Source organism: Papio anubis, chromosome 4 (genome assembly GCF_008728515.1).
Source record: "Papio anubis isolate 15944 chromosome 4, Panubis1.0, whole genome shotgun sequence".
Lineage (NCBI taxonomy): Eukaryota > Metazoa > Chordata > Mammalia > Primates > Cercopithecidae > Papio > Papio anubis.
In genome coordinates this window covers 33961713-33988500 of record NC_044979.1, presented here as the reverse complement: position 1 = coordinate 33988500, position 26788 = coordinate 33961713, and the positions used below count along the sequence as shown (strand labels likewise).

The window sequence follows — 26788 nt, the reverse complement described above, 5'->3', positions numbered from 1 at the left end:
TGAAAAGTATAAAGCATGAGCAAAACAACAGAAGAGACATTAGATATAATTTTTGTAGCCCTTTTTCTCTACCTCCTTACTGCCCTTAAAAGGTCTGTATACGAAACCCAGAGAGCTTGTGGTGCTCCTGTCAATAGTCTCTATCTTTTCCCAATACTACCAGACCCCCATTGCAAACTTGCTGAAAGATCAACCCTGTAAGTTTATAATTTGTATTTATATTCACATTCCCTATAGAATCTACCAGGACTAACAATAATCACTCCTTATATTGCTATTCTCCTTAGCCACCACATGCAACACAAGCTTTCCAGGTTATCCCCGTGTTAGAAAAGCCATACCTGTGAAGGCAAAATGTTGACCTCAGAAGCTCCAAGGAGGTTCAATCTTGCCATTGCCATTGTATCTAGTGGCTCTCGACCTTATTAGGCCCAATGTCCTGCTCATATAACAAATATTTTGTAGTGCTTTACTTTCCTAAAATAAAACTTAAGGACAATATAATGAATATGCATGCATAATTTTTAAAATTGTAAAGAATAATAAAATAGAAAAATATAGAAGCAATTATTTATTACAAAATGATATGTGTGTGTGTTAGTGTTCAGCCATGACAACACAAGAAGAGAAAATAAAGCAGTTAGATTCTTATGATATACAAAATTAACAGAATATGATGGCTATGAAGGCAAAGTGAGAGAGAAAACATTTCATTAGTGACTCAAATATAGATTGGTGGTGTGGTTTGTAATGTGGTTTTCCAACACATTGAATAATATCTAATAAATTTTCAAACAAAATACAAAAAATCTTCCTTCAAGTTGGAAAGAGTTCCTATTCCTAGAAAATTTACTATTAATTAAAGTCATGTAGAAAATCTTTGTGTTATATGTTAAACAAAGATACATTGTAAGTGGCCAAAATTCCGAGCAGGTTTTTCATATATATTAAAGCTCAGTGAGATGTTTTAAGGTTGTGTATAGGTGTTAGTGTGTGATAAAGAAACTTTTTAATCTATTTGTTTATTTTAAGTACTATGATGTGCTATTCATTATTTAGCACCTTTAGCATTCTCCCATTAAGTGGTGCTTCCCTAATCATTGTGACAACCAAAAACCACAAATTTCCACAATACCCCCCAGGAGCAAAGTACTGCTTTTGCTGAGAACCTTTCATTTAGTTAGCTTGAGAAGTGTATTAAAACCAGGAAGGGGAGAGGAGGTGGCGCCAAATGGTTAAATAGATGCTTTCACTGATTGTCTGCCCCTTAGAAACACCAAATTGAGCAACCACACACAAAAACACTTTCATGAGAATAAAACATTGGGTGAGTGATCACAGTACTTGGTTTTCACTTCATATCACTGAAAGCTGCACTGAAGTGGGTGGGAAACACAGTCATAAATTGCTGACACCATTCCTCCCCGCCACCAGCAGAGGCTGTGTGGTCTGGAGAGAGAATCTGCACTTTGGGGAGGGAGACCACAGTGATCATGGGACCTTGCACTGGAACTCAGTGCTGCTGCTCTGTCATAACAGCAAGAAACACTGGGCAGAACTCAGATGGTGGCCAGGAGGGAGCATTCAGACCATCCCTACCCAGATGGGAATTGCCCATTCCAGCATTCAGAACCTAAGTTCCAGGAAGCCTCAGCACCACAGATCAAACAGCTCTGGAGTTCCAAATAAACTTAAAAGGTAGTATAAGCCACAAGGACTACAATTCCTGGGCAAGTCCTGGTGCTGTGCTGATCTCAGAGCCAGTGGACTTGGAAGAACACACGACCTAATGAGACACCAGCTGTGACAGTCACCCTTTCCCCAGCCACAGGCAGCACAGCCATAGCACTGGGAGACACTTCTTCACTCCACTTGAGAAAAGGAGAGAGGAGCGTAAAGAGGACTTTGTCTTGCAAGTGGGATACCAGCTCAGCCATAGTAGAATAGGGTACCAGACAGAGTCCAGAGGTCCAACTCCTTTACAACATTTCTAGATACCCCATGGGCCAGAAAGGCACCTGCTGTCTTGAAAGGAAGGACCTAGTTTTGGCAGGATTCATTATCTGTTGACTAATGAATCTTTGGGTCCTTAATAATCAGTGTGGGTACCTAGGCAGTTCTTGCTGTGGGTCTTGGGTGAGACTCATAAACATACTGGTTTCAAGTGTGATGAAGCACATTCCTGACTGTGATGGCTATAAGGATGGACTCCTTTCGCTTGAGAAAAGGAGAGGGAAGCATAAAGTTGACTTTATTTTGCAGCTTAGGTACCAGTTCAGACACAGTCGGGTAGAGCACAAAGTAGTTTCTTGGGGTCATGAATTTAAGGTCGTGGTTCTTAGATGGCATTGCTGGACCTGCCCTGGGCCAGAGGGAAGTCCATTTCCCTGAAGTAAGAATCCCAAGCCTGGCAGCATTCACCAGAATCTAACTAAAGAGCCGTTGGACCTTGAATGAGCATCAGCGGCATCCAGTCAGTATTTGCTATGGGGTGAGGTAGGGGTGGTCATAAGGGAAGACGCCTCTGCTTGTGGAAAGGGGAGGAAGGGAACAGTGGGAAGCACCTTTGCCTTGCCACTTGCGTGCCAGCTAGGCCACAGTAGAATAGAGCACAAAGTAGATGCCTAAGTTTTCTTCTTTCAAGCCCTGGCTCCTGGACTGCATCTCTGGATGAACCTGGAATTGAAGGGAACTTGAAGCCTGAAGGGAAGGACGCAAAGGCTGGCTGGCTTCACCACCTGCTGATTATAGAGCCCCAGGGCCTTGAGTGAATATAGATGGTAGCCAGGTAGTGGTTACAACAGGGCATGGGGGACATGCAGTGCTGTGCTGGCTGCAGGTTTGACACAGTGCAGTCATAGTGGTAGTGGTCACAAGGGATCTTGTGTCACCCCTTCCCCACCTTCAGGCAGCTCAACATAGGGAAAGAGACTCCATTTGGGGGAGAAAGTAAGGGAAGAGAACAAGAGTCTCTGACTCGTAATCCAGATAATTCTTCCATATCTTATCTAAGACCACCATAGCAGTACTTCTGAGTCTGCAAGAGCCACAGTGTAACTGGACTTGGGGTGCCCCCTAGTGCGGATATGGCTGCAGTGACCAAAATCTTAGATCACAACACCCAAGTCCCTTCAATTACGGGGAAATCCTTCCCAATAAAGTTGTGTACAAACAAGCCGAGAGTGGAAAGACTACAATAAATACCTAACTTCTCAAGGCCCAGGCACCAATGAACGTTTGCTAACGTCAAGACCATCCAGGAAAACAAGACCTGACAAAAAAAAAAAAAAAAAAAAACTAAATAAAACACCAGTGACTAGTCCAGGAAAGACAGAGATATGTGACTGTTCAGAAAAAGAATTCAAAATAGCTATTTTGAGGAAACTCAAAAAAATTCAAGATAACACAGTTAGAAAGAAATCAGAATCCTATTGGAAAAGTTTAACAAGAGATTGAAATAATTGAAAAAAAATCAAACAGAAATTATGGAGTTGAAAGGTGCAATTGACTTAATAAAGAATAATGCATCAGAGTCTTAACATCAGAACTGATGAAGCAGAGGAAAGAATCAGTGAATTTGAAGACAGAATATTTGAATATACACAGTCAGAGGAGACAAAACCAAAAAATAATAAAGGATACCTACAAGATACAGAAAACAGCCTCAAAAGGACAAATCTAAAGGGTATTCGCCTTAAAGAGAGGTAGAGAGACAGATGGGATAGAAGTTTATTCAAAGAGATAATAACAGAGAAATTTACAAACCTAAAGAAAGATATTAATACTCTTTCTTTGTACAAGAAAAAGAACCTTCTAATGTACAAGAAGGTTGTAGAACACCAAGTGGATTTAATCCAGATAAGACTACCTCAAGACATTTAATGAACTCTCAAAAGTCAAGGACAAAGAAAGAATCCTAAAAGCAGCAAGAGAAAATAAACAAATAATACCAAATGGAGCTCCAATATGTCTGACAGTAGACTTCTCAGCAGAAACCTTACAGGCCAGGAGAGAGTGGCATGACATGTTTAAAGTGCTGAAGGAAAAAACAAAACAAAACAAAATGAAAAAAAAACCCTTTATCCTAGAATAGCGTATCTGGCAAAAATATCCTTCAAACATAAAGAAAAAAATAAATATTTTTCTAGACAAACAAAAGCTGAGGGATTTTATCAAAACCAGAACTGTCCTACAAGAAATGCTAAAGGAATCTCTTCAATCTGAAAGCACAGGATGTTAATAAGCAATTACAACTCATCAGAAAGTACAGTACTCCCTGGTAAGAGCAAGTACACAGAAAAACACAGAATATGATAACTCCGTAATTGTGGTTTGTGAACTACTCATATATTTTGAGTAGAAAGACTGAAAGGTGAACCGATAAAAATAATGACTACAACAAATTTTCAAGATATAGAGAGTATGATAAGGTATAAATAGAAAAAAAGTTAAAAAGCAGGGGAACAAATTTAAACTATAAAACTTTTATTAGTTTTCTCTGCTTGTTTGTTTATGCAATCAATGCTAAGTTGTCATCAGCTTAAACTAATGGGTTGTAAGATATTGTTTGCACACCTCATGGAAATCTCAAATCAAAATAACCTACAACAGATACAGAGAAAATAAAAAGTAAGAAATGGGAACATACCACAAGAGAAAATCACTTTCTCTGAAAGGAAGACAGGAAGGAAGAAAAGAAAGAAGAAAAGACCACAAAGCAACCAGAAAACAAATAACAAAATGGCTGGAGTAAGTCCTTACTTATCAGTAATAACACTGAATGTAAATGAACTGAATATTCCATTGAAAAGACAGAGTGACTGAATAATTAAAGTTATAAGACCCAGCTGGGCATGGTGGCTCAAGCCTGGAATCCCAGCACTTTGGGAGGATGAGGCGGGCAGATCACAAGGTCAGGAGATTGAGACCATCTTTCCTAACATGGTGAAACCGTATCTCTACTAAAAATACAAAAAAATTAGCCAGGTGTGTGCACCTGTAGTCCCAGCTACTCAGGAGGCTGAGGCAGGAGAATGGCATGAACCCAGGCAGTGGAGCTTGCAGTGAGCCGAGATGGCGCCACTGCACTCCAGCCTGGGTGACAGAGCGAGACTCCATGTCAAAAAAAAAAAAAAAAAAAAAAAAATTACAAGACCCAGGGATCTGTTGCCTACGAGAAAAACACTTCACCTATGAAGAAAGACATAGACACAGGAATAGCTATATTTATTTCAGCCAAAATAGATTTCAAAATGCAAACTATAAAAAGAGACTAAGATGGCCATTATATAATGATAAAGGGGTCAATTCAGCAAGAGGATATAACAACTGTAAATATATGTGCACCCCACACTAAAGCCCCTAGATGCATAAAGCAAATATTATTAGGACTAAAGAGACAGATAGACTCCAAAAATAGCAGGAGATTTCCACACTCCACTTTCAGCATTGGGCAGATCATCCAGACAGAAAATCAACAACAAAAAAAAATTGAACTTAATCTGCACTATAGACTAAATGGACCTAACAGATATTTACAGAACATTTCATCCAACAGCTGCAGAATACACATTCTTCTCCTAAATACATGGATCATTCTCAACAATAGACCATATATTAGGCCACAAAATATGTCTGAAAAAACCCCAAAAATAAATTGTATTAAGTATGTTCTCTAACCACAATAAAAGTAGAAATCAATAACAAGAGGAATTTTGAAAATGATACAAACACATGGAAATTATCAATATGCTCCTGAATGACTGATGAGTCAGTGAAGAAATAAAGGAAGAAATTAAAAAATTTTGTGAGACAAAACAATGGACAGAGCATACTACAACCAATGTAATACAGTGAAAGCAGTATTAATAGGACAAATTATAGGTATAAGCACCTACATTTAAAAAGTAGAAAAAGTTCTACTAAAAATAAGCAACCTAATGATGCATCTTAAAGAACTAGAAAAGCAAGAGCAAATAAATTGACCCAAAGTTAGTAGAAAAAAAAAATTAAGTTCAGAGTAGAAATAAAATTGAAATGAAGAGAACAATATAAAAGATTAATGACATGAAAAGTTGGTTTTCTGAAAACATAAAATTGACATTTAGCCAGATGTAACTAAGAGAAAAAAAAAAAAAAAGGAAGACCCAAGTAAATAAAACCAGAGATGAAAAAAGAGACATTACAATAAATACTGCAGAAATCCAAAGGATCATTAGAGGTTACTATGAGCAACTACATGCCAAGAAATTGGAAAATCTAGATGAGATGGATAAATTCTTAGACATATGCAACCTGCAAAGATTGAACCATGAATAATTTGAAAACTTGAATAGACCAATAGCAAATAATGAGATCAAATAAAAAGTCTTCCAGCAAAGTAAAGCTCAGGACCTGATGCCTTCACTGCTGAATTTTACCAAAAATTTAAAGAACTAATATCAATCCTACTCAAACTGTTCTGAAAAACATAGGAGGAAGGAATACTTCCAAACTCATTCTATGAGGCCTGTACCCTGATACTAAAATGAGAGAGACACATCAAAAATACAAAAAAAAAGGCCAAAATGATGAACATTGATGCAAAAATACTCAACAAAACACTAGCAAACCAAATTCAACAATAAAAAGATCATTCATCATAACAAACTGGGATTTACTCCAGAAATGCAAGCATGATTCAACATACACAAATAGTAAAGGTGATACATCGTATCAACAGAATGAAGGACAACAAAATGCTTGAAAAAGGATTTTTATTGTGAAGGGATGTTGATAAAATTCAACATCCTTGTCTTGTGCCAGTTTTTAAGGGGAATGCGTCCAACTTTTGCCTGTTCAGCATGGTACTGGTACAAGAACAGACACATAGAACAATGGAATAGAATAAAGAACCTAGAAATAAGGCCACACACCTACAGCCATCTGATCTTCAACAAACCTGACAAAAACAAGCAATGAGGAAATGATTCCTTATTCAATAAATGGTGCTGTGATAACTGGCTAGTCATATGCAGAAGATTGAAAGTGGACCACTTCCTTACACTATAAACAAAAAATAAACTCAAGATGGATTAAAGACTTAAATGTAAAAACCAAAACTATAAAGACCCTGGAAGACAACCTAGGCAATACCATTCAGGACCTAGGCACAAGCAAAGATTTCATGACAAAGACGGCAAAGAAATTGCAGCAAAAGTAAAAATTGACAAATGGGATCTAATTAAACTAAAGAGCTGCTACACACAACAAAGGAAACTATTAACATACTAAACAGACAACCTACAGAAGGAGAGAAAATTTTTGTAAACTATGCACCTGACAAAGGTCTAATATCCAACATCTGTAAAGAACTTAAACAAATTTACAAGAAAAAAATCCCAAATAAACCGATTAAAAAATGAGCAAAAAATATAAACAGACACTTTTCAAAATAAGTTATCGATGCAGCCAACAATCATATGAAAAAAAGCTTAACATCACTGATTATTAGAGAAAATGCAAATAAAAGCCACAATGAGCTACCATCTCATGCAACTCAGAATGGTTATTATTAAAAAGTCAGAAAATAACAGATTCTGGATAGGCTGTGAAGAAGATATATACTTTCTTAGAAAGAGTGTAAATTAGTTCAGCCATTGTGGAAGAAGACAATGTGGTGATTTCTCAAAAGCCTAAAGAGAATAATGCCGTTTGACCCAGAAATCCTATTACTGGGCCTATATCCAAAGGAATATAAATCATTCTGTTATAAAGACATGCACACAGATGTTCATTGCAACACTATTCAGAATAGCAAAGACATGGAATCAACCTAAATGCCATGGAATACTATCCAGCCATAAAAAAAAAAAGAGATAATGTCCTTTGCAGGGACATGGATGGAGCTGGAGGTCATTGCCCTTAGCAAACTAACACAGGAACAGAAAATCAAATACCACATATTCTCATGTACAAGTGGGAGCTAAATGATGAGAAAACACCAGACATTTAGAGAGGAACAACACATACTGGGGCTTCTTGGGGGTTGCTGGGTGGAAGAGGGAGAGGATCAAGAAAAATACTTAATGGGTACCAGGCTTAATACCTGGATGATGAAATAATCTGTAAAACAAACCCCCATGATACAAGTTTACCTGTGTAACAAACCTGCATATGGACCTCTGAACTTAAGATAAAAGTTTAGAAAATTAAAAGAAATTAAAAAGAAAAATAAATTTTAAAAATTTGTGAAATAAATTGAAGGGGACACAAAAAATGGAGATATTCTGTTAATGAATTGGAAAAATCAATATTATTAAAATGTCCATACTATCCAAAGCAACCTACAGATTCAATGCAGTCCTTGTCAAAATACCAATGACATTCTTCACAGAAGTAGAAAGGAAAATCCAAAAATGTATATGGAACAAAAACAAAAACAAAAACAAACAAACAACCAAAAAAACCAGAATAGCCAAAGCTATCCTGCGCAAAAAGAAAAAAAAAACAGAAAGAATTACTTTACTTCAGTGTATACTTCAGAGCTATAGTAATCAAAACAGCATGGTACCAGCATAATAATAGACACATAAACCACTGAAACAGAATAGAGAAACCAGAAACAAATTCTTACTTTTACAGTGCACTCATTCTCGACTAAGATATCAAGAACATCATTAGATAAAGGACAGTCTCTTCAATAAATGATGTTGGGAAAGCTGGATATTTATATGCAGAAGAATGAGACTAGACCATGATCTCTCACCATACACAAAAATCAAATCGAAATGGATTAAAGACCTAAATCTAAGACCTCAAACTATAAGATTACTACAAGAAAACATTGAGGAAATTCTCCAGGACGTTGGAGTGGGCAAATATTTCTAGAGTAACACCCTACAAACATAGGCAACCAAAGTAAAAATGGACAACTGGGATCACACCAAGTTAAAAAGCTTCTACACAGCAACACAAACAATCAACAAAGTGAAGAGGCAATGCACAGAATGGGAGAAAATATTGGCAAACTATTCATCTTTCAACTAGAATATAAAAAGAGCTCAATCAACTCTATAGGAAAAAAATCGAATAATTAGATTAAAGACGGCCAAAAGATCTGAATAGACATTTCTCAAAAGAGGACATGCAAATGGCAAACAGGTATATGAAAAGATGCTCAACATCTCTGATCATCAGAAAAATGGAAATCAAAGCTACAATGAGATATTATCTCACCCCAGTTAAAATGGCTTTTACCCAAAAGACAGGAAATAACAAATGCTGGAGAAAAGGGAACCTTCATACTGTTGTAAATGTAAATCAGTACAACCATTATGGAGAACAGTTTGGAGTTTCCTCAAAAAACTAAAAATGGAACTACCATAAGATCCAGTAATTCTACTGCTAGGTATATGCCAAAATAAAGGAAATCAGTATTATTAAAAAATGTCTTCACTCCTATATTTATTGCAGGACTATTCACAATAGCCAGGATTTGAATGCAACCTAAGTGTTTATCAACAGATGGATGGACAAAGAAAATATGGTACATATACATAATAGGGTACCGTTGAACCATAAAAACTAATGAGATCCTGTTATTTGCAATAACGTGAATGGAACTGAAGGTCATTATATTAAATGAAATGATGTGCCAAGCACAGAAAGATAAACTTGGCATGTTCTCACTTACTTGTGTGAGCTAAAATTAAGACAATTGAACTAATAGAGATAGAGAATAGAATGAAGGTTACTGGGGACTGGGAAAGACAGTAGGGGTGGTGGGGGAGTGGGAATGGTTAAGGGCACAAAAATACACTTTGATAGAATGGATAAGGCCTACTATTTGACAGCTCAACAGGGTGACTACAGCCAACGATATTATTGCAAATTAAAAAAAAAAAACTTTAAGAGTATGATTGGATTGTTTTTAACACAAAGAAAGGGTAAATGCTTGAGGGGATGGATATCCATTTATCTTGATGTAATTATTATATGTTGTATGCCTGTATCAAAATGTCTTGTGTCATCTATAAATATATAAACCTACTATGCAATCACAAAAATTAAAAATTAAAAAAAATACAAGAAAGACTACTATAAGGTCTAACTTTGGCTTTACTTGCAAACATATGTACACATATTGATACTAATAGAAGCAGTTTGAGATGTTCCCAGAAAAAAAATTTAACCACTAAGTTTAGTATGTTTAAACTTAGTTTTCAAAACTGGTTCTGTTCTTTCAAGAAGTACTTATATGTTAGAAATAATTATCCTTAAATTCTAGAAAAGCTGATCATCAAAATTGTGTAGCTGTTAAGATAGAATTTATTCTAACATTTCTAGTAAAAAGAAAAATTAACTCATTTTTAAATGCAATGCCTTTGTTTTATGATGCTAAATAATTATTACATGCTTTGACTGTGTCTCACCCAAATCACATGAGTTGTATCTCCCAGAATTCCCACATGTTGTGGGAGGGACCCAGGGGGAGGTAATTGAATCATGGAGGCCAATCTTTACGGTGCTATTCTTGTTATAGTGAGTAAGTCTCACGAAATCTGATGGGTTTATCAGGCGTTTCTACTTTTGCTTCTTCCTCATTTTTCCCTTGCTGTCACCATGTAAAAAGTGCCTTTCACGTCCTGCCATGATTCTGAGGCCTCCCTGGCCATGTGGAACTGTAAGTCCAATTAAATCTCTTTTTACTTCCAGTTTCGGGTGTGTTTTTATCAGCAGCGTGAAAACGAACTAACGCAAATTATTAATAAGCATGTGTATTTTAAATAGTAAATAATAAAAAATAATTCGTTAGTGATTCAATAGATTTTCTAATTAAGAACAATTTAAAAACACAATAGTATATGTAAAGTAACATGGAATGTAAATGCTGAATGAAGCGAGACATCAGAATGGGGCAAAATTAATTGGGAAGGCATTTTTATGTGGTGATTTAAAAATCATGTTGAAAAGTATAGAATGCCAGAAAAGATAGGATTGCATTTGATAAAGAGCTCATGGAACATGAAAAGGCATAAGGTAGAAAACAGTTAATGAGGTTATCCAAATTAGAAAGTGAAGCAATGCTTCAATTACTAAGGTCTGAAGAGTAGATAGAATTCAATTATTTCTCCTTTGTATAAGGTTGACTTTTCCTTTACTTTGATGTTTTTCATTTATTTTAATAAGAGATACTAAAAAAGCAGGGTCTTGATCGTACTAACTAGACCTTATGAGTGATTAACTGCTTAACTGGGGGCATTGATTCCATTCTTGACTTTTCCACTCTAGTTTCCTATTTTTTAGCAATATTTGAGCATAGGATTTTTTTTTTTTTTTTGGAAATAGCAAGTATTATCTGACTATTAAATGACAAATTCAGAGCATTATTCTATATCACAGCAAAAGCTATGTTTCCTCCCAGAAACACCAATGATTCAATTTGTAGTCTTGGACAACTTACAAACACCTAAACAGCTCACTGCTGAAATTCTTACCTTGGACTTTGTGTAGTCAACATTTGTGTTTCAATTAATTTACATTTTTATGTCTAATTATTCACTCTTCATACTTATTCAAATTCCCAAGCAGCATAGATGTTTGGTTATACTCAATACATATATGTGTATTTATGTTATGTATATGTGTATACATATATGTGTATTTATGTTATGTATATGTGTATACCTATATGTGTATTTATGTAAATGTATGAGTGTATACATGTGTATGATACATGTGCACACATATACACATACTATATACATGTTTACATGCATATATAGTGAATATGATTTAACTTTAGTAAGAAACATAACTACATCTATACATTGATTTAATAAAGCATCTACTACTGGAATTGTAAAATTTCTTGTAAAATATTTCAGTTGATTGCTAGTTTTTAATAATATAAACCAAAGGAATATCAAACAAGGGTCCACATCAAAATGACACTTATGCTTAATTTCAAATCAGTTATATCACTCGACTTTTCTAAAATTATAAGTAAAATTAAAAAGAGTAGAAAATACATCAAATTTAAAAGAACATTTTCAATTCAAGGACAAAATTAATTATCTAAATTATCCCAGCAGGTTTGATGGTCTTCTTAGTATGAGCCACTTGCTTTTCCTTTTCTTCTCACCCTGGGTTTTTACAGTCGTACCCGTAACCCTGTCATTGACGATGTTATCGTTTAAGAGCTTTGTGATTTTAGAAGGATGTGTGTGGGTCATGTTTAAGCCATTGTCAGTTGCTATTATAATTAGTGATTGTTATCTAGTGAAAGCTTTTCTGGCAGAATTCCACCAGAAGGCTAAAACTTGTATCCAAGTTTATTTTCATTAAACTGTTGGGGTCATTCTATTTAAAATGAGATTTAATTCCATTTGTATTAAAGTGTAAGCATTATTGAATTCCATAACTATCAAAAAGGGCTTTCAAATTTATTTAAAAATCAGTTAACTGATTGTCTTAAAGACTGTCACAAACCAGGACATTAAATCACATATGATGCCTATTTGTGATATTGGTTCTTAAAACAGGTATATACATAAAATATAGTATTATTTTTCTGAACCAAATTTTTTTATGAAAGAGAAAATTTCTGAAACCATAGACTATTTGGTTTAAAAAAAGATCATGTTATATAACCCAGCAGTTGAATTCCTTTGTATTTACCCAAAAGAGTTGAAAACTTACGTCCACACAGAGGTATCACTGCACAGGGATGTTTATAGCCTTGGGAAGCAGTGGTTGCCAGGGTGTGGGAGGAGGAAGTGATAAGCAGGTGAAACACAGTGGATTTCCAGGGCCAGGAAACTGCTCTGTAAGATACTGCTTTGCTGGATACATGTCATTATACACTTGTCCAAACCCATGAAAGATACAAGATCAATAGTCAGCCCTATGTAAACTATGGACTTCAGGTGATTATGAAATATCAATGTAGGTTTGTCGATTGTAACAAATGTACCACTCTTAATGGGAGTTGTTGGCAAGAGGGGAGGCTGCTCATATGTGGGGTAGGCGATATGTGGGAAATCTCTATGTCTTCCTCTTAAATTTGCTGTGAACCTAAAATTTCTCTTAAAACTAATGCCTTTTAATTAAAAATCATGTTTTACCTTGTGATCAGTAAAAATTATGCCCAAGATGATACTTAGATACATAACTAGTTCCAAATCATTACAATAATTCCTCTGAGAAATCTTACTTTTGTTCACTATTGATTACATACAAGAAAAAGTTAATGGGTTTGTAAGGAAGATGTTTAGTAATCAAAATTGAATATGTGTATACTACATTCAATCAGAAAATATCTAAAATTATTACCTGGGAATATTGGTTAATTCATTCTATCGTGTATGCACCCATGTGTGATGAAAGGAGAAGGGAGATGAAATAATACCAGCATCCTGAACCTGAATGTCCAGCTTCAACTTGTTCTTCGTGAATTATAAGACCATTGATTAAATAAATCTTTTCATCAAAATTATCTTGTAAGTAGAAGTTCAACAAATAACCTCCTTCAGATGTGAATACACAAAAGTAAGACAAATCAAAACCAAAAATCCTAAGGCTGCCTGATGGCAAGATAACGCTTGGAGAGCTAGAAATGCAAGGATTTTATTTTTCTATAGGCAGCGTTTATATAGACTTCCAAAATTGGTTGTTTGTAATCCTAGTCTGTAAAATGATGCTGATATAAATTAAACTTAGGAGAGTGTTGTGATGTTTTCACCCGTAAACACTTAGGTCCAAGAATTAAGGAGAGCTAATACATATTAATTGTCTAATAAATACCAACACTAAGCATACATGTGATGATGTTTAATGTCCTTGGCCCACCCCTCAGACTTCCTGGACATGTCTCCTCTCACAAGTGGAATTTATAAATAGCAAGGGATGGCTGATTTTTAACCTCAGTTTTAGAAAGCTAAGTTAAATGCTTTGTAAAGACTCTAAAGGTGAGCCACTAATAAAACAATTGCTGATATATTGGAAGAGTACAAACTAGGATCACCTAGTCAAGAGTGCATTATTTTTATAAGCAATTGATGTTTGGGTTTTATAAAATTAAAAACAATTTATTTCATGTTCTGTCCTTGTTATAAAATGAACAAAACATAATCCTTAATTATTAAACAAATTTAAAGATCAAATAGATAAACTTTACATTTAGCAACTGCACCAACTGGCAGACATTGGACTATACTGACAATATTTGAAATATGTGCTCAAGTGTATATTTAATGAAACACAAGGATTTTATAGTATAGTGCATTGTGTTAATGCTTTTGGTTGGTTCCAATGTGAACTACATATACTATATTCATTTCAAAAGTAAACTTCCTAAATAAAACACACAAACATTTAAGCAATATATAGTATTATGATGTTACCCTTAACATAATCTGTACTCTAATATAATATTTTAAGTCCATATTCCAGAAAGAGAAAACTACCATCTAAATCCAGTAATTCCATCTGACTTGGTAGCAGTGATGTTTGGAGTTTAGGACATAAAGGTGCAATGGTAGGTAGGGAATGTCCTTTCAGAATTTTAGGGTTCTCTTTAAAATAATGATCTATAAACCAGTATTAACCAATGCATTTATGGGTTATTAGTATATGCATTTATGGGTTATCCATTTTTAGATTTTTCTACTTTTTAGTGAGTCTGATATATTTGCTCAGTGTTAAAGAATATGATGGTTCTTGCTCAATAATGAAAAAAATATAAAGGAAAATCACACGAACATCTTTTTCTTTTCCAGTTGATGTCATTAGGTTGAATTTAAATTGCATATGATGTTGAGAAACCACACACTTAATTTTTTTGAAAATTGTAGAGTGCAATGACTATCTTCTACTTGAATGGAAATGATTATGAATATGCTTTAAAATTTGACAAGTGCTAGTGAATATAAAATATTATTGCTAAATTATTTTTCATTAAGTTCTGGTCTTAAGAAGATGCTTCTAAGCAACACAGTTTTTGTGAAGAATTTCAATTATCTTTTAAATTGATCTTTCTGAGGTATTTATTTAAAACATCAACATTATTTTTAAAATTCTTAATTATAATTCTTACAGAAAAATACTGTATATGAAATAATCTAAAACACAAATTATCTTTTCATTTATTAACAAATAATTTGTTCCTATATCCTTTTTCCAGTGTCAGTTTGGCCCGATCTGTACATATTTTTCAGTTAGAAAAAGTATTTGATATACATTTGATAAATTGATTCAATGCCAAATGGTTTTGACATGATTCTTGTACTGAAATCGGTATCTTTTAAGTACACACTAAGTAGATTGACAAATAGAACAAAATTACTAGAAGAATCAAGTTCATTCTCTGCTTATTGCAATGTAACTAATTAAATATGAAGGAGAGACAAAATGCTAGTACAATGAATCAAAGAAACAGAGAGAGAGAGAGGGAGAGAATCAGTTCATTTTTCAATATGTCATTGTTTCTTAGACAAGAACAATGAATCACTGACCACAAATGGCTTAAATTAATCTCCAGGCACAGCCTCTAGTATTGCTCCAGATTCAAACTGACATTTGATGACAATATAAAACATTTATCTCTCGTGAATCTATTGTTTAGTGCAGACTTTAATTTGTCGCAATAGTTATAAGCCACAACAAATGCAGGTTTTCAGAGAATCAGAAATGGAGTAAGAATGGAACACTGTGTGTTCTAGATCGCAGGCCATTTCTATATGTATGTGTGCCTAGTATAATGTTGATGATGCTTATATAACTTCTTTATATGTAGAAAAGATATTTCAAATTTCAGATAGATGATCACACCAACAAATAGCAAATGTTGTATTTCTGTCAAAACATTAAATTTGGCATGCTTGGTGTTTCTAAACATGGAATGACCATCAAGTTAAATGGCTGGAAAATTTAAGCTGAGAATGGTGGTGTTTACATTTCTTCACAGCAGAAGCATGATAAATACCATATTATGTGTGCATGTGTATATATTAATCACAGTGCGCAAAAAAGAAGATATTTTTCATCGATATTAAAACTGGGTGAAGATAAGCCAAACTAATTTTTCAATTAAAATTATTTCTTAAATACTTAACAATTATCTTTTCTAACTATAAATCATGTCACTGAATACAAGATTCACCATGTATATTTTTGACAAAGGATGTCAAAAATGTTTTTATTCTTATGGTCAGCATCTGTCCATACCAAGAAAATGACAGACATACAGTAAACACTCAAAATGTTTGCTGAATGGAGAGATGTGATGCTATGAGGAAACTGCATGACCTGATATTTCAAGGAATATCTTTTGGCTACAGATATTCTGATAAACAAACAATTTTAGATGTTGGGAGATAAAGTACAGATTTGTAAGGTGGTCAAAATAATGTTTGCCTTTTCCCCTTTCTTACTTTTGTAGATATATATATACATATATACATACGTACACACACACACACACACACACACACGTATGTGTGTGTGTTGCCTGGAAATCAAGTGGGTAGAAATTGTGGGGTTAGGATTAGGATTATGGGGATCTGTGTCCATGTCACTCTAGAAGAAACAATTCTAAGAACAAATGCTGAAGGCAAACAAATGATGCGTTCTCAAATGAAAGACAGAAAGACAGAGGTCTGAACTGAGATTGTACCCATCAATTCCTGAGAAGAGAATGTTAACAAGTTGCAGTTGAAAGAGATGCAAGCTAAGGCCAGGCCACAAATTATATTTACTTAAAAATATCAGGGAGCATCCATTTTTCCTCTTTCAACATGACATGTAAGACAAAGCATACTGTTGAAAAGAAAAACAAAATGATGTTTTAATGACACAAAGAAAGAACACATACATGAAAGTGGTTTCTCACTGGAATCTGCAGTAGTTACAAGGGAGACAGTGAGCATCAGACATCAGGGTTGTGGGTTCCCCTACACTTTGTTGAGATTATCCAGACAACCATGAATTCTTGGGTGAGCGGGCAATTTTCCTGACAAGTGTAGATGGCTACAAGAAATGAATCACCCCAACACTGGCCAGACTTTCACCTATAATTTTGGATTAGTTGTCTCATTGAGTAGAATAGAAAAATAGCATCAATATGAATTATTTTTTAAGGAAGTAACTTTAGGATTTTTCTTCTGAGCAACACACAAGCAAAAAAGAAAAAAAAACACTGACCATAAATGGCTTAATCTCCAGGCACAGACTCTAGTGTTGCTCTAGCTTCAAACTGACATTTGATGACAATATAAGACATTATCTCTTGTGAATCTATTGTGAGAAATAGGGAATCTATTTCTCTATGGTTTTTTAGTAGTATGGGCTGAACTGTGTCTCTTCTCCCCAAAGTTCACATGCTAAAACACTAACCCTCAGTACTTCGGAATGAGATATTACTGGAAACAGGGCCTTTAGATAGGCAATTGAGTTAAAATGAGGCAATGAAGGTGGGTCCTAATTCAATTTTAATGGTGTTCTCATATAAAGGGAAAATCTGGGTGCTTGGAAAGACACCAGAAGCACATACACAGAAGAAAGATCGTATGAAGACACAAGAAGAAGGTGACTAGCTGCAAGCCAAGAAAAGAGGCCTCAGAAGAAACCCAATGTACTAGCACCTTGATCTTGGAATTCCAGTCTCCAAAGCTGTGAGGAAATAAACTTCTGTTGTTTAAGTTGCTGAGACTGTGGTATTTTGTTATGGCAATATTAGCAAAATAACCCTATTAGCAAAAAAATGCACGTAAAATCTCTGTTAATGCAGCAGGTTTCTTTTTTTTTTTTAAAAAAAACTATTTTGAAAAATTATAGCTCTACAAAAAATAATAAAAAAGATATACAGAATGATCCTATTTACTCTTGACTCAGTTTCCCTCATAGTAACATATAACTCCTAGGAAAATGATGTTGATACATTCCACATATCTTGTTAAAATTTAACCAGTTTTACATGTATTAATTTGTTCTATGCAATTTTCTTACATGTGTAGACCCATGTTACCACTACGATAGAGAAAATACAGAATCATTCCATCACCAGAAGGCTCCTTCATACTATCTCTTTATACTCATTCTTACCTCTTTCTCTAGCTCATCCCTAACCCCTCACAACCACTAATCTGTTCTCCATCTCTACAACCCTGTTATTTCAAGAATGCCATATAATGAGTATCAAAATTAAGTGAACTTTTGGGACTGCCTATTTTAACTCAGAATAATTCTCTTGAAATTCAGCCAAGTGATTGTATGCAACGATAACCCATTCCTTTTTATTGTGGAGTAGTAGTCCATGATATGGAAGCACTACAGTTTCCTTAAGCACTTACTAGGATATTACAGTTGTTTACAGTTTGAAGCTATTATGACTAAAGCTGACGCTAACATTTATGTATGTTTTCATACAGAAATGTGTCTCCATTTCTCTGGAAAAAAATTCCCAAGGGGACAACTGCTGAGTCAAATGGTAAGTGAATGTCTACTTTAAAAGTGTTATATTGTTTTTTAGAGTGGGTATACCATTTTACATTACCATCAGCAATGTATAAGAGATCCTGTGGCTCGGTATCAGGCAACAGATAATGTATGTGCCATGTGTAAGTTTCTAGAACATGAAAGTATAGGAATCTTTTGTTTTATTATGTTAGCATACGCTTTACATCCAAACCTAGCTGTGTGGTGAAAAAGTGATTCTCTGGAATTTAAGAAACTTAAACCCCTGATTTATAGCAACTGCCTATTTGCCAGATGTGGCTATTCCCACCATGGTTTTCAAACTACCCACATGATTTAATTGAAAGTGAATTAAGGAAAAAAATACTCACAACTCGTTCTCACTGGCACAAACCAGTTCCAGCACACTGCTGCGCATACACAAACATATGCACACATGCATTTACACATATATACACACATGCATATTCACACACATATACAAATACAGATGCATAGAGACACCAGATTTATCTCCTTCATGCATATAGATGGACAATAAGATGACAAGATGAATTTAATAACATGACATAATCAAATGTAGAGACAGATATAAAATAAGTAGAGTATGAAACTATGAAACAATTTTGGAAATAAAAGTGTATAGTAATGTGCAAATATATGTATAGAATATGAGACTGAAAACACCAAAATGTTCATAGTGTTTATTTCTGGGTAGTTATATGACAAGTGAATTTAGTTTTTCTGATTGTGCTTTCCTTTATCTTTAAGGAACATGTTTTCTTTTAATCGGAAAGAAATAATTACATATATGTAATTAACATATATTGTATAATATATATCACATATATTCCACATATATGGAATATATATTGTGTTTTAAAGTTTAAAATCTGAGGAGACCATGCCAATGAGGAACTTGGAGCCAAGTAAAACATGGATAAGTGATAATATTGTGGAATAGAGTAAAAATTCAGCTCAGAAATAGTGAAGCTTATTTTAAATGGAAACTAAAATAAGATCATGCGGATTAAATTAGAGATATTTCCAGGAGAAGATAGGTTTGAGCATAACTTTCCTCTCCTCCCTATCTGAGGAAAATTCTGGAAGAGACTTCATACGTATCTATATTTGTATCTATGTCAGAAAAGGAGAGAAGTAAGGCCTTGGAGGCAGCTTGCTGTTGTGAAAGGAAAATGAAGTCAGATGATCCTTAATTTGGATACTCTTTCTACCGTTTGGGGCAAGTTACTTCCTCAAAGCCCCAATTTCTTCTTCTCTAGCATGAGATTAATATTTGCGATTCATTAGAAGGTTAAACAAAGCAATTTTTACAAAGTAAAAAGCAAATTTTACAAAGAAGGCTTTCATTTTGTTCTGTCCTATTTTATTCTAAATTATAGTACGTCACCCAAATCCCAATGGGAGCTTTTGTAAGTGAATGACATTAAAAAGTTACTGGAACAGGAAATATTTCACTTTAATGAACTAGATGACATCTTTTTAAAAAACATTAATTGTATATTTTACATTATGGAAAGAGAGATTATATAACAATAAAAAGATGTGTATTATATTTTTAAAAAATAATTACAGAAAGTAAATCTTTTGTTTTCATGTGATACATTCATTTGTCCATTCATTCAACAGATATTTATAAAATACTAATTCATTGAAAACCAGCATTAGCTTAGGAGAAAGTATTAGGAAGTACAAGATAAATGACATCTGGGACCAAGAAATTTTCAGTAACATCAATAAATGGCATTTTGCATGTTTCAGAACAGCAAAATAGAAATAGTCAATACTATAGTCTCTGCATCTAGTCCTTCTGTGTGAATATATATCTAGAGGCATAAGACAAATATTGCCTAAGGTTAGGACAAGCATTTTTATTCAGCTGATATACAGTATACAATGAATATCCAAGTGTATAACAATCTAATCCAGAATTACTCAATCTATGAATTATTAAGATAAGGTAAAGACAATATTAAAACTATGTTTTTCTGCCTGACTCTCTTTAAACTATTGTTACATGGCAACCCTTTAACAACCCAGTAGTTAGCCATGATCATTGTATTAGGCTGCTTGGGCTGTTATAACAAAATATTAATACCATAGACCTGTTAAATACAGACCTTTATTTCTCACAGTTCTGGAGGTTGGAAGTCCAAGATCTAGGTGCTGGCCAATTCCGTTCCTGGCCTTCTTTTCTGACTTATGGATTGCTGCCTTTTTGCCGTGTCCTTTTCTAGGCAGAGAAATATCTTCCCCTACTCCAAGTCTTCCTTCTTCTCCTTCTTTTTCTTAATAAGCCACTAATCCTATTATGACAGCCCTATTCTCATTACCTCATTCAACCTTAATTATCTCCTAAAGGGACTACATCCAAATACCATCATACTGGGGGCTAAGGCTTCAACATTTTTTGGGGGGACACAATTTAGTCCAGAGCAATCATCATTTTGCTAATGTCATCTGGCTCATGAAGTATTAATAGCAAGTCTAAGACTTTTCTCAATATCAAAGAGGAAGGCTCAAAGAGATTTTGATAGTTTTTGGTTGTTTGTGAACATATACAAGCTAAATAGAAGTTTTAGCGTAAGGATGATATCACACCCTTTCTCACCACCTACTCCCAAATTTTGAAAGCCATTACTCTAGAAATAGACATCCTCTTGGTGTTGTCAATGTTCCTGAATACACAATAATTGTTAATACGTTTTGCAAAGAGAATATACACCATTGAAAGGGAATATTACTTACTCATTCATTCAAAAAATTATTGATCGCTGCTATTTTCCAAGCATTTTTCTGAATGCTAAGAATATAGGAATAATCAAAAGAGAAAAAGTCTTCTTTCTCAAAGAGCATATTTTCTTGTGTTGGAGGCAAACCATAATTAAACAGACAAGTGAATATCTAGTTTGTCAGACAGTGATTAGTCCTATGGAGAAGTATAAAGCAGGATACAGGAAATGGGGAGGACTGGTAGGTGGGAAGAAGACTGGTTATTTTATGTAGGTAAACAGGGAACCTGAAGCAAATAAGGGAGTGAGTCATGCTAATGTAAGGAGAAAAGTTTCAGAAGGTGAGGAGAACAAATACAGAGGCCACAAGGTGAGAGAAGGCTTAGGTATGTGAAAGACAGAAGGAGCCCAGTGTATATAGACTAACTGAATGAGAGGAAGAATCATAGGGGATGAGAACAGTAATGTAGGGGAAGATTATGCTAAACTCTGTAGGTTATTGCAAGTATTTTAGCTTTTTCTGTGAGTGAGATAGTCTACTGGAGGTTTATGAGCAGAAGAATCTTATCAGATTTAGGTTTTAAAAGTGAAATGTGTTGGTTGTAGAAACAGCTGACTTTACACGGATAAGGCAGAAAAAGTGAGATTAATTGCAAGATTGTTGCAGTAATCTAGGAGTTAAATGGAGGGTGAATGACTAAAGGAGAATGGAAGAGTGAGAAGGAATCAGGTTTTAGATATGTTTAGAAGAGCGAGCTAGAGCTAGCTGACAGCATTTGCTAAGGGATTGCATATGAAAGAAAGAAGTCAAGGATAATCCAAGTAATTTGGTATGAACAATGGAGAAACAAAGTTACCATTTGTAAAATGAGTAAGGCTGAGGAAGGAGCAGGTTTGGGGAAAACGGGAAATTGAAGTCAATTACAGATCAGTTATGTTTGAGAAGCCAATTAGATACACACAGGAAAATTCTGAGGAAGGAGTTAGTATTATTAATTTCACTTTAGGAGAGAAATATGGGATTGACTTTGATAGTGAGTACTTGTCACTTACAGATGATACATCAAATCATGTGACAGGATGAGATCCTAGGAAGTGAATGCATTTACAAAAGGAATGAGGTCCAAGAAAACCTACTTGGGGCATTCTAAAGTCAGTGGTCTGAGTGGTCAGAAGGAATTTACAAAGGAACTGAGAAGGAAGAGCCAATGAGAAGGGCAATTTTTTTTTTTTTTTCACAGTGAGTGCTTGTGAACTTCAAAGGAATGTGTGATGACGAGACTTTTTTTTAAATAACTGGAATTATATCTTTCTTTTCTAATGGTCCAGTAGGAAAAACTGTTTCCTTTAGGGGAGAGGACAATTGCTGGAGTAATATCCTTAAGTAATATTGTGTCTGGAATTGGTGGGTTCTTGGTCTCGCTGACTTCAAGAATGAAGCCACCAACCCTCGCGGTGACTGTTACAGTTCTTAAAGATGGTGTGCCCAGAGTTTCTTCCTTCTGGTGGGTTCGTGGTCTCGGTGACTTTAGGAGTGAAGCTGCAGACCTTCACGGTGAGCGTTACAGCTCTTAAAGGCAGCGCGTCTGGTGGTGGTTTTTCCTTCCGGTGGGTTCGTGGTCTAGATGGCCTCGGGAGTGAAGCTGCAGACCTTTAAGGTGAGTGTTACAGTTCGTAAAGGTGGCGGTGTCTGGAGTTGTTCGTTCCTCCCGTCCAGAGTTGTTCCTCCCTCCCGGTAGGTTCATGGTCTCACTGGCTTCAGGAGTGAAGCTGCAGACCTTCGTGGTGAGTGTTACAGCTCATAAACATGGTGCGGACCCAAAGAGTGAGCAGCAGCAAGATTTATTGCTAACACCAAAAGAGCAAAGTCTCCACAGCAGGAGAGGGTTGCCACTGCTGGCTTGGTTCACTTCCTTTTATTCCCTTACCTGGCCCCACCCACAACCTGCTGATTGGTCCATTTTGTAAAGAGCTGATTGGTCTCTTTTGACAGAGTGCTGATTGGTGCGTTTACAATCTTTTAGCTAGACACAGAATGCTGATTAGTGCATTTACAATCCTTTGGCTAGACACAGAGTGCTGATTGGTGTGTTTATAATCCTTTATCTACACAGAAAAGTTCTCCAAGTCCCCACCGGACCCAGAAGCCCAGCTGGCTTCACCTCTCACTGGCACTTGCCAGGGGACATTGCGGCACCTTGCCTGAGCACTCTGGCATCCCAGAGGGAGCTCGTCCCCCATCAAGCCCAGCAGGCGCTGGCTGGCTATGGTGTAGGGCCCGTGGAGGCCACGCCCATCCAGAACCCACACCAGCCCAAGAGCTTTGTGGCGTGCAGCCCTGGCTCCCGCCTGTGCCTCTCACTCCACACCTTCCCGTGAGCAGAGGGAGCTGGCTCCAGCCTCAGCCAGCCCCAGAGACGTGTCCCCACGGCGCAGCGGTGGGCTGAAGGGCTCCTTGAGCGTGGCCAGAGTGGACACCGAGGCCAAAGAGGCACCGAGAGTGAGCAAGGGCGGCTAGCACATTGTCACCTCTCAATATCACAATTTATTTATAGTAACAGGAGAGAATGTCAGGTATTCAGGTGCATAGGCAGATAGATTGATACATGTGGTTGTGGGAGCATAAGGAATTTCTTTCTCTTTTTAATTCTCACTGAAATAGGAAGTAGACTCCTTGCTGGCATGGCTATGAAAGCAGAAGATTAAAGATTTTTTTCTTTTCTTTAATTTACAATTTCTAATTTTTGTGGGTACATGGAAGATTAAAATTTGAAGAAGACAGTTTAGAAATGTGGGAAAATAGGCCAGGCGCAGTGACTCAAGCCTGTAATCCCAGCACTTTCGGAGGCCGAGGTGGGCGGATCACATGAGGCCAGGAGTTTGAGACCAGCTTGGCCAACATAGCAAAACCCTATCTCTACTAAAAGTACAAAAATTAGCTGGGCGTGGTGGTGCATGCCTGTAATCCCAGTTACTTGGGAGGCTGAGGCAGGAGAAAGGAGAATTGCTTGAACCTGGAAAGTGGAGGTTGCAGTAAGCCAAGACAGTACCACTGTACTCCAGCCTGGGTGACAGAGCAAGATTCTGTCTCAAAAAAACAAAAACAAAAAAAAAAGTGGGAAAATAAATGAAAAAGGGAAATCTTATGTGATACTGTATTCATTTTCTATTACTTTTGTTAAAAGTTACCATAAACTTAGTGGCTTAAAACAACACAACGCACAGATCTCACTTGGTTAAGATCAAGGTGGTATCAGAGCTGGTTTTCTTTCTGAAGGTTTTAGCGGAAAATCCATTTCCCTGTCTTTTCCATCTCTTAGAGGTCACCTGCATTTCTTCGTGCCTGGCCCTCTTCCTCCATCTTCAAAGCCAGCAATGGTGGGTGGGGTCAAGTTTAGCGATCATGTCTCTCTGACACACTCTTCTTCCTTTTTCTTTAATTTGTAAGAACTGATGTGATTAGATTGAGTACAGCTAGGTAATCCAAAATAATCTCCCTACTTCAAGGTCCTTAATCACATCTGTGAAGTCCTTTTCACCTGGTAAGGCAATATATTTACTGGTCCCAGGGATAAGTATATAGATATCTCTGGGTGACCATTTTTTTTCCTACCACAAATGTCTTGGCAGCACTATGGAGCCACTTAAAATGAATAGTCATCAATTCAAAGTGGGAAACAACATCATTATTTATTTTTCCCAGAAAAGTCTAGCAGCCTATGTGCAAAATCTGTGAAAAGTTAGATTTAACCAAGTTTGGAGTTTTACCAGAGATGTACAGTCATGTGCTGCTTAATAATGGGATATGCTCTGAGAAACGTATCATTAGGTCATTTGATCATTGTGCAAACATCATAGAGTATACTTACACAAACCTAGATGGTATAACTTACTACACTCCTAGGCTTTATGGTATAGTCTATTACTCTTAGGCTGCCAGCCTCCACTTCAGGTTACTATAATGAATACTGTTGGCAACTGTAACACAATGGTAAGTTTTTGTGTACCTAAATATATCTAAGCTTGAAAAAGTACAGTAAAAATAAATTTTTATAATCTATGGGCTACCATTGTGTTGGCTATCATTGGTCCCTGACCTAAACCTGGTTATACACTGCATGACTGTGTAAGAAAAGAGAGAGGACAAATGCTTGATGATATAAGCAAGGGAGTAATTTTATGATAGATTCCAGTATCTTATGTGGATATTGAGAGAAGTAGAGATAGGAGGTGGTAAGCTATAGGGAAAAATAGTTGAATTGAACCAATGGATGTTAGAGTCAGGTAAGAGTAAAATATTTTGAAGTCAGAGAATAAGATGATGGTCAGAGAATGGGAATTCAGGTTATGGAGGGGTACAGGAATTGCTGAAGGACAAGGATATTGGAGGTAATGAATCCAAAAACTGAGGGTGGCAGAAGAGTCAAAGAACTGTTCATGAGGATATTAAGTTAATGAAGAAAGATACCAGAAGAATTTTTTGAGTGACAGTGAGTCAACAGTTAGAATCCCCAAGGTGTGGAGGGATTTCACCTACTGGCATCTAAACACCTGCAATAAGAAGGGTAAGAACAATAGCGTATGAAGCATGAGCTGATGATTTCCAGGAAGAGGGAGGAGTAACTATCTAGAGATAGAAATTAAAAGCAAGGAGGGCCTGCCAAATAAGGCATGGGTGAGAAAGTCACAATTTCAAAAGGTTACAGAAGAATGCATATATCCAGGAGAGGGCCAGATTTCAATTAAAGAAAGCAGGTGAATTGAATTTGCAAAGAATTGGTAGAGAACATGGAGAAATTTGCTGACAACCAATTGTGAGTTCTAGAGGTTCCTGTCCAGAATGGATTTTAAGAGGGGAAGAGATGGGACCTGTGTTTCGATACAGGTTATGCAGAAGTATGCGGGCATGGATTTCTAGTTATAAGAGACAGCCAGGGAGCATTTGCCTTCTCTCTTAGGCCTGTCAAAGTATAAAAGGTAAACAAGAATAAATGGACTGATGACAAAGTTCTGATGGTTAGGCCAGAATCCCAGAGAGGGATAGAAAGGCTGTGAATGTCAGAGAGGGGTAAGGATTGCTACTGTGAGTGTGCGGAGCTACCAAACAAGATGTGCAGGTCAGCAGTGGGTCAAAGTTATCAGAAACATGTAGAATTTAGGCATAATGCATATCAGCTGGAAATTTTTGATATTGGCTTTAAAACATGACCAGTAAAGGGGTAGTTCCGCTGTAACCTTTTTAAAGTGGGAAAATAATACCAACGCTAAATACTGTTATAAACACACATAGTTATAAATGCATGTGTAATATAACTAATTCCTAAATTCACATTTAGTGGCAGTTCGTAAGTATAATTTCCTTTGTAAAGAAAAGATTTAATTGTGAACAATTTCACTCTACTTAGAAAGTGTATGAATATGATAAACTTGCCTATACTACCATCTGAAATTAACAATGTTAGCATTTCACGGAATTTGCTTCTGATCATATTTTAACTAAGAAAACTCAGCAATACTCTGATCTATATTTTGCCAGACTCCTTTCTCTTCTTTCCTTTCTAGAGGCAATAACTATTGTGAAG

At 35.9% G+C, this 26788-nt stretch overlaps 1 long non-coding RNA gene across 18 annotated transcripts in view; it reads left to right on the top strand.

The window, feature by feature from the left end:
* Positions 1–26788, top strand: part of LOC116274474 — a 138086-nt gene that overhangs the window by 26205 nt on the left and 85093 nt on the right. For all 18 annotated transcript variants that reach the window (XR_004183132.1, XR_004183142.1, XR_004183135.1 and 15 more), the window contains one exon: positions 18408–18466. This is a non-coding gene — a long non-coding RNA (uncharacterized LOC116274474). The remainder of the gene's footprint in view (positions 1–18407; positions 18467–26788) is intronic.